Source organism: Macaca nemestrina, chromosome 18, assembly GCF_043159975.1.
Source record: "Macaca nemestrina isolate mMacNem1 chromosome 18, mMacNem.hap1, whole genome shotgun sequence".
NCBI classification, from domain to species: domain Eukaryota; kingdom Metazoa; phylum Chordata; class Mammalia; order Primates; family Cercopithecidae; genus Macaca; species Macaca nemestrina.
The window spans coordinates 79,284,528-79,299,041 of record NC_092142.1 but is presented as its reverse complement, the minus strand read 5'-3'; positions in this window follow the sequence as shown (position 1 = coordinate 79,299,041).

Sequence of the window (14,514 nt, the reverse complement as noted above, 5' to 3'; positions counted from 1 at the left end):
CAATGAATTCTCACAATTATCGTGTGAAGAAGATGCCATTGTTATTTCCATTTTGCACATGAGGAGAATGAGGTGGCTTCTCCCCTCTTCTTGGTCTCCTCCTTCTTCCCTCATCTTTTCTCCCTCTTCCTCCTCTTTCTCTCCATCCTCCTCCTCTCTCCCTCCCTCCTCTCCTGTCTCTCTCCCTCCTTCTCTTCCTTCTCTGTCTCCTCCCTCTGTCCCTCCTTCTCCTTCTCCTTCTCTCTCTTCTTCTCATTCTCCTTCCTCCATCTTTCCTTCTCTTCTTCCTCATCACTTTTCCCCTGGCCCCTACCCTTCCCTTCCTCTTTCTCTTCTTCTTCCTTCTTCCTCCTCATTTTCTCCTTTTCCTCTTCCTCCATCTTTCTTCCTTCTCTTCCTCCTTCTACCCCTCCCCCTCCCCCCTCCCCTCCTCCTCCTCCCCCCTTCCTTCTCTCCCCTTCCCCCTCTTCTTCCTCCTCTTGCTTTTGCTCTCCTTGTGGTAATTAGAGAGGAAAAACATGTGCCATTAACCTCTATGCACTTGACACTGTGTAGGCACCTGATGCATGCTGACTTACACGTCACATGGGAGTTTGCACTGAGTTCATGTAAAAGTTTGTGCTCTTGCACACACACACACCCTCACCCCCACATGCACATGCATGATTTCAGGACTTGGACATTTTTTACTTCTGAAAAAATGACCACAGTCTTGACAAATGCTTCAGGAGAGAAAAACATTTCTCTTTTGTGCCATGATTTGCTCAAAGGCAGATGCAGAGTGTTCGTTCAAATGCTTCCTCTCCCCTGATTATCTTGTACAAAACTCTCCATTTGGGAATAGTTGCAGGTTTCCTTGTCATTCTCCGGCTCTGGTTCATAGACAAATGGATCATTTATTAAGGCACACTTCAAAATCAGAGTGCTCTCAGTTAGAAATGGTTCCGTCTTTTAATTCAGGCATAATCCTAATAGAGACACTGCTCTCAGGGCTGAGGAATCCTTGTAGGATTCTTTGATCAAGGGACACTTTTGAGTTCAGTGGCTTCAGCTGTCCAAGCCCTAAAAATAACAGTGGAGCCATTTACTATCTGGAAATGTCGATTTCGGTCATTTCCAGTGAAAGAAGCATATACCTGTACCTGTATTTGAGATCAGGGGAAAAAGAGGGAACAGGAATAGCGTTGTGGTGTATTTCCAACATGTGGCAATGCGACCCTTGCTCGTATGCCAATAACTTTAGGTGGTGTTAAATTACATCTGAAGGCATTTGACACCCTGCTCATTTATTAGCCATCTTAGAACTATCTTTCTGATTCTATGAGATGAAAGTTTCATTTTGGTATGTTATGCTTCTCAAACTCTTATAAACTTTTGTGTTTAACAGAGAGATTTAGTCTTTACCTAAGACTGAAAAGCCCTCTGCTCTGCCAGCCTCCCCTTCCTCACTCCCGCATCCCTACTCATTGCCACTTCTCTCTCCTTATTTCCCTCAGTCTTTTGCTGCCACCGCTCTTTGCTGTTTGTTACACACACAGCCCATTCCCACCTCGGAAACTCAGCATACTTCATCCCCTAGGCCCCGGAGGGTTCTTCCCCCAGAAATCCATGTGGCTCAATCTCTCACCTCCCTCTAATCTTTAATCAAACACTGCATTTTCTGTGAGGGTGGCTCTGTCCACCCTATTTAAGACAGCGCCACCCCCTTCCCCCCATCTCCAACATTCTCTCTCTTCTTGCTCTGCTTTATTTTGGAGCACTATTCAACATCCAAAATATTACAAAGTTACTCATTTACTGGGTGTCTCCTCCAGGAGTATATAAGCTTCATAAATTCAAGAGTTTTTGTCAGTTTGGCTCACTGCCATATTCCTAGAACTTGAAGAACAGTGCCTGGCAAATAGAAGATGCACATGAAAAATTTTGTTGAATGGATGAATGAGAGAGTTGGTTTTTGACTTTGGCAAGTGGGAGCATTAAGTTAGAGTTTAGTAACAATGCTGTGTTCCATTGTGGCTATTGGTACCTGTGCCTTTTATTTTGAGCAAGTGACATTAACATCTGAGCCCACAATTCCTGGTCTGAAATCCCTTTAAAAGTCCATATTCTTATTCCCCAACAATCTGTTGAAGCTGTGTCATTCATGGCATTATTTAACATGTTCTTGGGATTGTTCACAGTCCAGATGAAATATGGATTTCATTGTGTTTGGAAATGCATATTTTGAGTCCTTATATCAATAGAGGCTTTTCATTTTTTTAAATGAGTTTTTCATGTACAGTCCGTGTTTTTCATGATCTTGGGGATAAAATTTGTTGACAAGAGAGCTGTGTGCTTTTTATTTCTGACTTGCCTCAAACTTAACCAACAGATTCGCCAATAAAATTTAGATTTGAACTGTGCCCCAAGCACCACCTTGGAAGTTGGAGTTCGGCGATGGGCTTGACTAAGATCTGGCCTGTGAGGCCTGGGCAGACACTCAGATAACTGATTTTGCAGAAACACTAGTGTCAAAAAGATGGAGAATGGTGGAAAAATCCTCAGGAAGGCAAGCAATCTGAGGCCTGAATTTGAGAATGGTTTGGAGGAAGAAGGCTGTAATTCTAATTAAACAAATTCTCAGATGCATCTGAACTCTCCACACCCAATGATGGACAGCTACCCAATTAATTCATTATGCAACACATTTATTGAGCTGCTACTATGTGCCAGGCATGTGCTGAGTGCCAAGCTCCCAGTGATGGAGAAGCAGAAAAGGTTCTTACCTTCCTAGAGCCTAACATTTGGAGGGTCAGATGACAAACACATCAACACACACAAGTAATCATTTGTAACCCCTCATTACAAACTGGGATGAGATCGTTGAAGGAAAAGTTCAGAAGAATCAGTAGAAATTAACAACACAGGTGAAGAACTGCAACTTAGCTTGGTGGTGAGGACATCCAGGAGGCAACTCAAAGTCCCACCAGGCCACATTGTCCCTTTCCCTTCCCCTAACAGCCCTTCATGTCTCTCTTCCACCGGCAGTTCCTTCCTATCCTTCTGTTACTCATTTTCTGCTCCTAAGCCAGTGGTTTCCCAGCCTCTTTTTTCTTTCTTTCTTTTTTTTTTTTTTTTGAGACGGAGTCTGGCTCTCTCACCCAGGTTGGAGTGCAGTGGTGCGATCTTGGCTCACTGCAACTCTGCCTCACCGGTTCCAGTGATTCTCTTGCCTCAGCCTCCTGAGTAGTTGGGATTACAGGCACACACCACCACGCCTTGGCTAATTTTTATAATTTTAGTAGAAACGGGGTTTCACCATGTTCATGTCAGGCTGTTCTTGATCTCCTGACCTCGTGATCCACCCACTTCGGTCTCCAAAAGTGCTGGGATTACAGGCGTGAACCGCTGTGCTCAGCCTCCCAGCCTCTTTAACATCCAGGGGAGTTGCTGAGATACCCCCATTTTCCCCACCAAATAACTCCCTAGAGCCATCTGGCTCCAGTACCAGCTTCTGCATCCCCTCTCTCTTTATTTCCTGTCATTGTTCTGGGCCCAGCCACACTGAACCACAGTCATTGGCTCACCTGTCCATCTCCTGTACCTGCCTGGAAGCCCCTTGAGGGCATCATTTCTACCTTCTCAGCATGTAGCACAGGGCCATTGCTTATGAAAAACTAAGTGATAATAGCTAGGATGTATAGGTGTATACTACGTGCCTGACAGTGTTCGGATACTTTCGCAACTCGTTAAATCCACCCAAATTCTCCAGGAGTTGGTGTTATCACCCCTACTTTATGGAGCAGAAAACTGAGAACAAAGAGAATAAGCGATGCAAATGCGTAACTGGAAGTGGCAGAATCAGGCAGCCTAATCCCAGACTCCAGACCGTCAACCACCATGCTCTCAATGAATGAATGAAAGAGCGAGTGAATGAATAATTTTTTATGTTATCTTATCCCATTTTATTTTTAAATATTAACAGGTATTATGATGGGGAAGCCCTGAAAATGATAGAAAGGTTTGCACTCTACTCATTCAAACCCTGTTTTTCGCTCATCCTTGGTTTTTGAAGATTTCATTACAAATTTCTCGAGATGGTCGCAGGGCAAGATTTTGCAGGTGGGAATTCCTAGTAAATAATCCTTCCCTTTCTACTTCTTCCAGCCCCCGTGCAACTGTTCTCATCAGGGATATTGTTAAATTGCTGGTTTCCACAGTTGGTTCTACCATGAGATTGGGAAGATACGGGAACTAGTCATAGTTTACCAAAGCCAATGCAGAGAGGCGTCTCTGTGAGCCTTTCCTGCAGTCCTAAAGTGCCCCAAATAGCCTTCTCTTTCCCCTCGTGCCATGTAAATAAGATAAAATTATCACTTACTCAATACCTGCTGCATGCCAGGTACTGCACATGTGACATCCCTTACCTCAAGGCGCACCTTCCCCAGAAGAGTGAATGCTCCACCCCTGGACAGCTCCTCACCTGTCGGTTTTCACTCTTGGCTCCTATTACGATCATGTGGAGAACCTGGCGCTATTCTGTTTCGAATAGAACCTGGTACTATTCTGTTTCGAAGACCCTGGGCCTCTGTTCTTTAGTAGCTCCCCAGGTGGTTCTGCCACACATTTAAGTTTGAGACCTTCTACACTTCGTAGTTTAGGGCACATCAGCATCACCTGGTGGAGCCTTGAACTGCTGAGCATCTGGTGTCCAGGTGATCCGTGTTCAGCATCCCCATATCTGCTGATTGCCCTGGTCATAGGAAGACGGTAAGCTGGCCACTCGCCCTTCCTTCCCAGATCTTTAGGAGGCTGTGGGAAGCCTTGGAGGCACCCAAAATCCAGGGAACACAAACCTGGGATAGAGGCTTTTGTGCAGGTAAGAGGCCTTTGCCTTTCATTTTGATTATGGTGTGTTTTTGTTAGCTGGGTGGCTTGGGGTTTGTTGTTTGAAACTGAGATTAATATAGCTCACCAAGACCTTTAAAACCCAACTCAAGGTATCTTATCTGTGCCTGTTGTTGTGGGGTTGGAGATAGGGTGAGTGAAGACTGTTTCAGTGTTATATTTTCCTAAGCTTATTCACATCCAGTCTCTCCTCTGATTCTAAGTTCAGCAAGATTGGAGCGGCCCTTTTTACAAAAGTGGAGATTGAGGCACAAGAGAGATGAGGTGAAGTGGCCTGCTCAGGGACGCAAGGTTATGTGAGTTATGTGGCTGGGGCGATAGCCAATGATGTCTGATTCCCAGATGATCTGAAATAGAGTAGCAGCTGTGGCTTGGGCAAAATCTCCTAAAACTATACCTCACAAGGCACTCACAGACTGCCTGCCGCTTCTACAACAAACCACAGCGACACTACTTAGACTTAGGGTTCTGGTGATAAATTGGCATTAATGAAATCTCAATATCTACCCATAAAGAGAAAAACAAAAAATCTATAACGGGCCCTGATGGGCCATTAGATCTTAATAGGAATAATACAAATTCCTGGCAGAGCGCATTACTGAACTAAGTGAGCCTGGCCCAGCCCATCCTGATCTGTAGCATCTCGATATTCTTACTATACCTGTATATGTTGGTTTAAGGTAACAGTAACAAAGATCAGGGAGGCAAGATTATAAGTTAGTAATAGAGCACTTTCACTTAAGGACTGAAGGAATGAACTTGGACAAATTATTGAAACACTCTGAGCCTCTGTTTCTAATCTGAAAAATGGAAACAACCATTCTCTTGTCAGCTTGCTGGAAAGAGGTCATGATATCTCACTGTTTTCACTTGCATTCCCCTGGTTTCTGGGTGGATTGGATACCTATTAAATGTAGACGGATATCTGTAGTTCTTTTGTACACTACCTGTTTATCTGCTTAGTCCAGTCTTTTGAGTTGTTGACCTATGTTTTATTTATTTTATTTATTTTTTTGAGATGTACTCTTGCTCTGTCGTCCAGGCTGGAGTGCAATGGCGCAATCTCGGCTCAGTGCAACCTCCGCCTCCCAGGTTCAAGTGATTGACCTGCCTCAGGCCCCACGGAGTAGCTGGGATTATAGATGTGTGCCACCATGCCTGACTAATTTTTGTATTTTTAGTAGAAATGGGGTTTCACCATGTTGCCCAGGCTAGTCTCAAAATCCTGACCTCAAGTGATATGCCTGCCTCAGCATTCCAAAGTGCTGGCATGAGCCACTGCACCTGGTCTGACCTATGTTTTAACAATATCACTCTTTTTGTGACAGATACACATATATTGTCTTCCTATCTCTTTTATTTAGACAATTATATTGAGGTATAATTACCATAAAATTCAACCATTTTAAATACACAATTCAGGGATTTTTTTGGGGTAAATTTATAGAGTTGTGCATCCATTGTCACAAAACAGTTCTGGACCTTTTCCACCAACCCAGAAATTTCCCTTGTGCCCATTTTCAGTTTATCCGTGCTCCCACCCCTAGCCCTAGGCAGCCACTAATCTGTTTCTGTCTCTATCAGTTTGCCTTCTTTGGGTATTTCATATGAAATAGAATCAGATAATATGTAATCTTTCTGGCTTCTTCCACTTAGCATCATGGTTGTTAGGTTCATCTATGTTGTAGCATTATTTAATATCAGGACTGCAGTTCTTTTTACTGTTGAATAGTATTCCAGTTGGGATATACCATATTGTGTTGTCGCCAGTCCTCACTGTGTATGTGGGCAGATTTCAGCCAGGAATACACTGCTCCCAAAACATGATCGTAACCTCAGACAGGTGGAACAAGTGGCCCTCCTCACCTCCATGATCATTATTGATGACGCCACCTGGCTTGGGCATTGCTCCTTGAACTGTGGCAGAGAAGCTGCTGGTCTATCCCCCACTAGGTAGAGTCTCTGCCAATATAACTGTTAGAGGGACAATAATCTAGTGATGGTGGTGGTGGTGGTAGTGGTGGTGGTGGTGGTAGTGGTGTTGCTGCTGGTGACAGTGGTAGCAGTCGTGACAGTAGTAGTGCTGCTGCTGGTAGTAATGGTGGTGGGGTGATCATAGTGGATTCTGCAGTCCTCCTCTTATCTAAAGCCCAGCAGTTTCACAGGTACACATACTTCTCAGATAGCTGTATACCTTTGGTGATTTCCAGAGCACTGAATTGGTTGACTTTGTCAATTTTGTCCAGATGTAGAGTTGCTCTTGGGGAAATGATTTGTTGATCTCCTTGTTCAACTATAGCTGGAAGGCTCATCCTGCCTCAAAATCTTTTGATTGCCTTTTAACTTAGCTAGGGGTTCTATTGCCATATAATTTTGATTTTGACTTGCGTGTTAGTATCTCTGTTTTAGCATTTATTTTTGTCTTGCTCAGAAAGACTATCTTAAGATCATTAACATATTCTCTCATACTTTCCTCTAATACTTTACAGCTTTATGGCTTATGTTTAGAGACTCCTGAATCATGTGCAGTTCCTTCTTGGAAGGGTTGTACACATTTATAATTACACCAAAATGTATGCACATTCTTTTAACCATACTTAGCAAATTTGCTTATATTTCCTCACTGTTAAAATAGATTGTTTTGTTATTAGTTTCTATAGTTTTATGTGTTCATGTTATTTGCCAAATACTTATTTTCATAAGAGTCTTTCTATGTGGCAGATGCTGAGCCCTCCTTTCTCATATTTGCTGCAAATATTTCACCAACATGCTGCAACATTAACTATATTTTATTATAGCATTACAAAATAATTTTAGAAAAATAGGAAAATAAAAGCAAAATAAAAAATTTAAAAGTGTAGTTTTTTATTTACCTCTTAGTATTTGTGTTTTTCACAGTTGGTGTACACATTTACCCAAAAAGATCACCTGACAAATAGTGGATTTTTTTTCCCAACTATTATATAATAAACCTATCTATCACTTAATCCCCAACATAATTTTAATGATCAAAAAGCTTTCTATTACGTGGATATGTTGTACTTTGCTTAATTCACTGCCTTCAGTTGATCCTTAGGTTCTTTGCAGTGTTTTACTGTTATATATGACATTCTAAAAAACCCGTAGCTAAATTGTTATAGATAGCTGATTTGTTTCCTAGCATGCTTTGCCAGACAACATACTGATTTCTGAAGCTTTTGATGCAGGTTGACAAATTGGCATCCAGAAAACTTAATACAAACTATATTCTCACTAGTTGTATGTAAGAGTAACTTTACTCCTAGGACAGCAAGTATCATCATTTTAAGAAAAGGTCTGCAAATTTGGAAGGCAAAACTGCATCTTTTCAGACAAGATGGGGTGCATTCAACATGATATGGCTGTAGACTAAAACTGCATCCTTTCAATGTGTTTAGCATACATTCATATATGTATGTTTTTTATAAAAATTGTGTAAATATATATGTGCATGCATATGTACACTTCTACATGTGTGTATGCACATATATGCATTTTAAGTGGCCATTTGGTTGCTAATGAGGTTGAACATTTTTTTAGATTAAGCAATTACATGTCTGCTTTCATGAATTGCCTCATGTCACTTTTTTTTTTTTTTTTTTTTTTTTAAGACAGAGCCTCGCTATGTCAGCAGGCTGGGTTACAGTGGCACGATCTTGGCTCACTGCAGTCTCTGCCTCCCAGGTTCAAGTGAATGCCCTGCCTCAGCCTCCTGAGTAGCTGGGATTACAGGAGCTCCGCCACCATGCTAGGTTAATTTTTTATATTTTAGTAGAGACGGGGTTTCACCATGTTGGTCAGGATGGTCTCAATCTCCTGACCTCATGATCCCCTTGCCTTTGCCTCCAAAACTACTTACAGGCATGAGCCACCATGCCTGGCTTTTTAAATTAAGTGTATTGATCCTTTTATTATTTACTTATGAGTTCTTTATATATTTTTAATTTGCAGATAGGAGACTGCAATGTTTTATAGTGTACTTTTTTGAATTTAGACTATGTCGTCAATATAATTCCATACCAATATAATTCCATACCAATAATATAATTTTTATATCAAGATCAAAAAGCAACATTTTACTTCCTCCCATTATCCTCTCCCTAACCATAGTAGGTTGATTGCAAAAATCAGTGGAAAAAGTTCTCAGTTCTTTCCCCTTGCTTGTGTCTGTATCCTTTGCAATACGGCTTTGCAGCTCCTCCTGTAGGAGATGGAATCTGGTGTCTGTGGCAGTTTTGACACTTACTTTGCCAATGGCATAAGGTGGAGTGACAATGGCAGTGTGAGGATTCGTGTGCTTCTGCTGTCTCTCGGAAACCTGCAGACATCATGTAAACAAGTATGGGTGACGCTGCAGGCTGCTGAGGGACATGTAGCCCTATCACCCAATGGGCTTAGAGGATGACGAGTCAGCCACCAGACTGGTAAGTGAGGTTGTCCATGACTGCCAGGCCCAGACGAACTGCCCGCCAACCACAGATGCATGAGCCAGTCTGGCCAAGGAGATCAGTTCCGGCAGCCCAGATTGACAGAGCCATTCAGGCATCCCAATGGGTCATCAGTCAGAATACACCATGGTCGATTTAAACCATGGATTGTTATGTAGTAATGGATATATATATATTATAGTTTCTATATTATATATATATTTATATTTTAAGAAGGTAATGTGCAGAATCTGGATTTTATTTTTACTCTGTATAGGACTGTGATTTTGTACGTGCTATATCTTTCCATGGTTATTTTCATATTATTGTATTTGTACTTTATCATCATGGAGAAGTTTTTAATACTCACCACCAATCATTTTATACACTGTGCTAATGTTTGAGTTCTTTGTTTTGATTTATCTCTTGTCCATGTATTCTGCATATTGAGGGGAAAAAGTCATGACACAGTGCTATTTAAAAATGTGTCCGTTGTAGTCACCACTGAGTTTCGCTTGAATCATAATTTGTACAAAGTGGAGGAGAGGTGTTTTCTGTTGGTTTTATTTCAGAACTTCATGAGATAGGAACTGTTTTTATATTGGTTGAGATAATTATAACAACTTCAGTATATTCATGGTTATGTTTGAGTAAATTAAAATTCAGTTTCCTAGAACAAAAGTACAATGAGCAAATAAAAATTGTCCATTATAAAAAAGTTGTCTCAATTTTAAAATTATATAACAAACAATTAAAGTTTAAACTTAATGTAGAATCTGACATTAGAGCTTCAAATGAACAAACTTGTCAGAATTCAATTTTTGAAAGATTAAAAACATACTGACAAGAAAGAGCTTTTACTACACTGGCTAATATTTTTATCTTAGTAGGTTTAAAAGCATCTGAGTATTCCCTATCTTTTACCCTTATTTATATGATGTATGCAGTATAAATAATTTATATGTAATAATGTTTTGCCCAGGGCATTATATTCTCACAGCTTTGTATCAATAATCAAAATCTGAGAATCTTTCAAAAGTTACCTATGAGATTATGTTTTAAATCTGATTTTAATCAAAGCAGAATTAAGAATGTAGAGATTTTGGTTTTCCATTTTACTAATATTTTAGTAATTTTCTCCCCTAAAATCTAAAATGCATGTTACAATTTATGTGTCACTATGTATCTATCACTGAATCATTTTCAGGTGTGCCTGTCTATTTGGCTGGGTATAATATTCACAGGGTAGCCATTTTTTTTCCTCCTTTAAAACCCCATTAATGTGGATGTTATTCAGTTTTCTTCTGGGATATATTGTTGGAAGGCCAGCATGCATTCTCTCTTTTTATAGGTAATCTGAGTTTTCTGCCTAAATACTCTTAGTAGTCTTCTGTTTTTGAATTAAAAAAAAACAGCGATAAAAGAGGTTATATCTAGGTATTACTTCTTGTGTTAATGTTGCCTGCCTTTTCACTTTCAGAATAAATTATTCAGCTTCATTGTAGCTCCCATTTTACTTTCGTTTATTTGTTTTGGTTTCCTGCAACACCGGTTATCCATATGTTGGAGTTGGAACTTTGCCATGTGTTTTTCCTATCTATGAACTTCCCTCTCAACATTTGTTTTTTTTACTTGGTGTTCTAGGAAAAGCATATCAAGATTGTTGTCCACATTTTTTGGTTTTATGTCAATTTTAGTCCACCATTTTAAATGCTATTTTATTTTTAATTCACTTATGGGGTTGTGTTTTGTTTCATTTTTCCTTTCCTGTGTTGGGAACCACTATAACTTTCTTGGTTGTCATATCTACATGTCTTATTTGAGTTCCCCATCCTAGAAGCAGACCCAACCAAAGGCCCAGCACCTGTACAGGGGAGGGCAGGCAGCCAGTAAGAGGTGAGGTATTAAGCCAACTGCTACAGTGGGCAACTCAAGCTAAATCCTGAATGGAAACTCTGGGAAGTGGTGTGAACAAAAGCTCCAAATTATCCCATTCAAGGGGTGGGGAGTCGGGGACATTTATATCCTATACCCTGCCAATCACTGGTTAAAGGTTGTATGCAGGGAGAACTTTACCATGACCATGGCCAAATGAAGTTCTGGCAACCTAGAGGCAGATCTACAAAAACCATGGAGATGTGTGCCCTCATAAATCAGGCTGGTGTGCCCATAAATTGTAAGAAGGGACTATGGGAATAATGTAAGTTTTGGCTACATTAGATAAAAAGAAAATCAACAAAACTGGATGCCTCCCTGAAAAAGCTATGATAGCCAGGATAAATAGTGATTGAGGAACACAGGTTTTGCACTATGAAGCCTTGATTTAAATTTGATTTATTTCTACTACTTCTGGTGTCTGTTTAACATTTCTAAGACCTCTATTTTCCTAAGTATAAATGAGTTATAACAGTAGGGTAGTTTTGAGAATCAAATATGATAACGCTTGGTATCCATTAAGGGCTCTCATACATAAGCTTTTAAAAAATACTCAGCTATGAATTTACCTTTGAGTGCCTAACTGGTCATATCCCTTAATTTTATGACATAGTGGCTTTTGTAATGTTCTAAATAATGTGGTGTGTTTTTCTATCCTGTCTCACTTCGAGTCAATTTAAAGAGCTGTCTAGCTGGAAGATCCCTAAAAAAGAAAAAGTATCTGAAACAAGATCCTGCACTTGTTTTGTATCCCAGTATTTAAAAGTGCTTTTCTGTTGACTATAAATCTTTTTATATCCCTAAGTAACCCCATAAGCTTCCATAGACAAAATTATGCTCAGAGAGGTTAAGCAGTTTACCCAGGATCACACAGGAGGAAGTAACAGCGTGGGAACTAGGGCCCAGGTCCCTCCGACTACTGCATCAGTGCTTTATCACAGTCTCATGCTCCCTTCATGTTTTAGACAGAATTATGGCCCCACAGGTGTTCATGTCCTAATTCCCTGAACCAGTGAATATGTTATCTTATATGGCAAAAGGGACTTGGCAGATGGGATCAAGGAACTTGAGATGGGGACATTATTCTGGGTTATCTGAGATATAATCACGAGGGTCTTTTTAAGAGGGAGGCAGGAGGGTCGGAGTCAGCAAAGGAGTTGTGTGGCTGGGCGTAGTGGTCATGCCTGTAATCCCAGCACTTTGGGAGACTGAGGCAGGCAGATCACTTGAGGTCAGGAGTTCGAGACCACCCTGACCAACATGGTGAAACCCTGTCTCTACTAAAAGCACAAAAATTAGCCAGGTGTGGTGGCGCATGTCAGTTAATCCCAGCTGCTTGGGAGGCTGAGGCAGGAAAATCACTTGAATCTGGGAGGCAAGCAGAGGTTGCATTGAACCAAGATCATGCCATTGCACTCCAGCCTGGGCCGCAGAGCAAGACTCTGTGTAAAAAAAAAAAAAAAAAAGTTGGGCAGTGGAAGCAGGTGTGCATGAGAGAGATGGGGGAGAGAAAGATTTAAAGATGCTATGCTGTGCTACTGGCTTTGAAGTGGAGGCAGGTGGGGCATGAGTCAATGAATGTGCATGACCTTCTAGGAGTTGGAAAAGATAACAAATTCTCCCCTAGAACTTTTAGAAGGAATACAGTCCTTTTATCCCCATAAGACCCATTTCAGACTTTGACCTCCAGAACTGTAAGATAACAAATGTATGTTGTTTTTAAATCATGGAGTTTGTGGCACTTTGCTTGCTACAACAGCCATAGGAAACTGATACACTTTGTAATGGTTAAGATTTACACACCTATGTTGCTTTAGGCATGTAAAAATTGTTTATTCATTTTTTTTATACAAGGAACAGTGCTTAGAAGGACATGCAGAGATGAAGAAAGGTTGTTCTGAGGATCTGAGTCTACGTGCAAAACTTCAAATAAGTAGGAGGCTTTGTCTGTGGGTTAAAATAGAGGCCAGCTTAGGGTTCTCCCAGTACGCAGAGTGAGAATTCAGACAAGTTTTCCTGATCAAGGTGCAATTGGAGCAGAGTCTTTCAGTATGATTATTCCCTAGGAAGAGATGTGCAAAGATTACCCTGGGCCAAGGGAACCACACATGCAGCGGCATCAGAGAAGTATCTGGAGAGTCAGGGAGTGGAGGGAGCAGCCTTACATGTGGGGAATGATGGAAGCAATGACAGTCGTGGCTTGGCATGTGGTTTTCCTTAATGCCCCCAATGTCTCCCAACAATGGCTGGCTCTCTGACTGCTCAGCATGGCACCATGGACTTGCCTCGGGCGTTCCAGGGTCTGGGTGCTCTCAGCAGGGAAAGGGACTCAGGTTAGCATCTGCCCAGAGTTTGTCTGGCTCCAGGGGTGCCATCAATCTGCTGATTCTTAAGCACCAAGCATCAATAAAAATAATCAAAGGAAACTAGCAGCCCATAAACAATATTAACTCCAGGACTGGTAGGCGAGGGGGTGGAGAATATTGGAGCAACACACATTTGAATACTTGGACAAAGCCCCAGTGCAAAATGTGCTTTCTGTAAAAGGAACAGATGCTGATCAAACCATCAAGACAGTAAATGGTTTAATTTTATATTTTGAGAAGAAGACCATGTTCTTTCCCCCTTTCGATGCATCTCATCATTGGAGACGTGTCTTCTCTCCAGAGTTTTAGATCCTGGGACTGTTAAAGTCTCGATCTCACATTTGGTCTGAGTCTGGTCATCCTCATACCCTCCATTCTGTGACTCTTTGACACAAAAACTGTTTCCCTTCTACCCAGTCCATGGCAATACAGTTCAAATAGTGCACCCTTTGAGCTCCAGCTCATGTATAAGATCTGAACTGATTTGTTTTCAACTGTATTATGGAACAAGGTACCATCAATATTACGAAAACTATGATAACAATGATTGAGGCGCTGATGTAGCATGCTTGGTGCATAGCGTTCCTGACCTGGTTTAATTAACCAGGTTAACTAATGGTGGCTTCCAACTCTCCCCTTCATCTTGTGCTGTGTGGACAGGGCCTAACATCCGAAGTCCAGGTAAACTGGAAGATCTAGGCTTATCTGTTCCCTGGTGTTTTAGTGAATTACCTCACTTCGTTGTTTATATTTTACATAGATAGCATGCCCTATGTGCCAGGCATTCTTGTAAGCACTTAAGGATATTAACTCGTTTAATCTTTATAACAACCTAACATGGCAGGTATTATTATCCCAGTTTTAGTGATGAAAAAACCGAG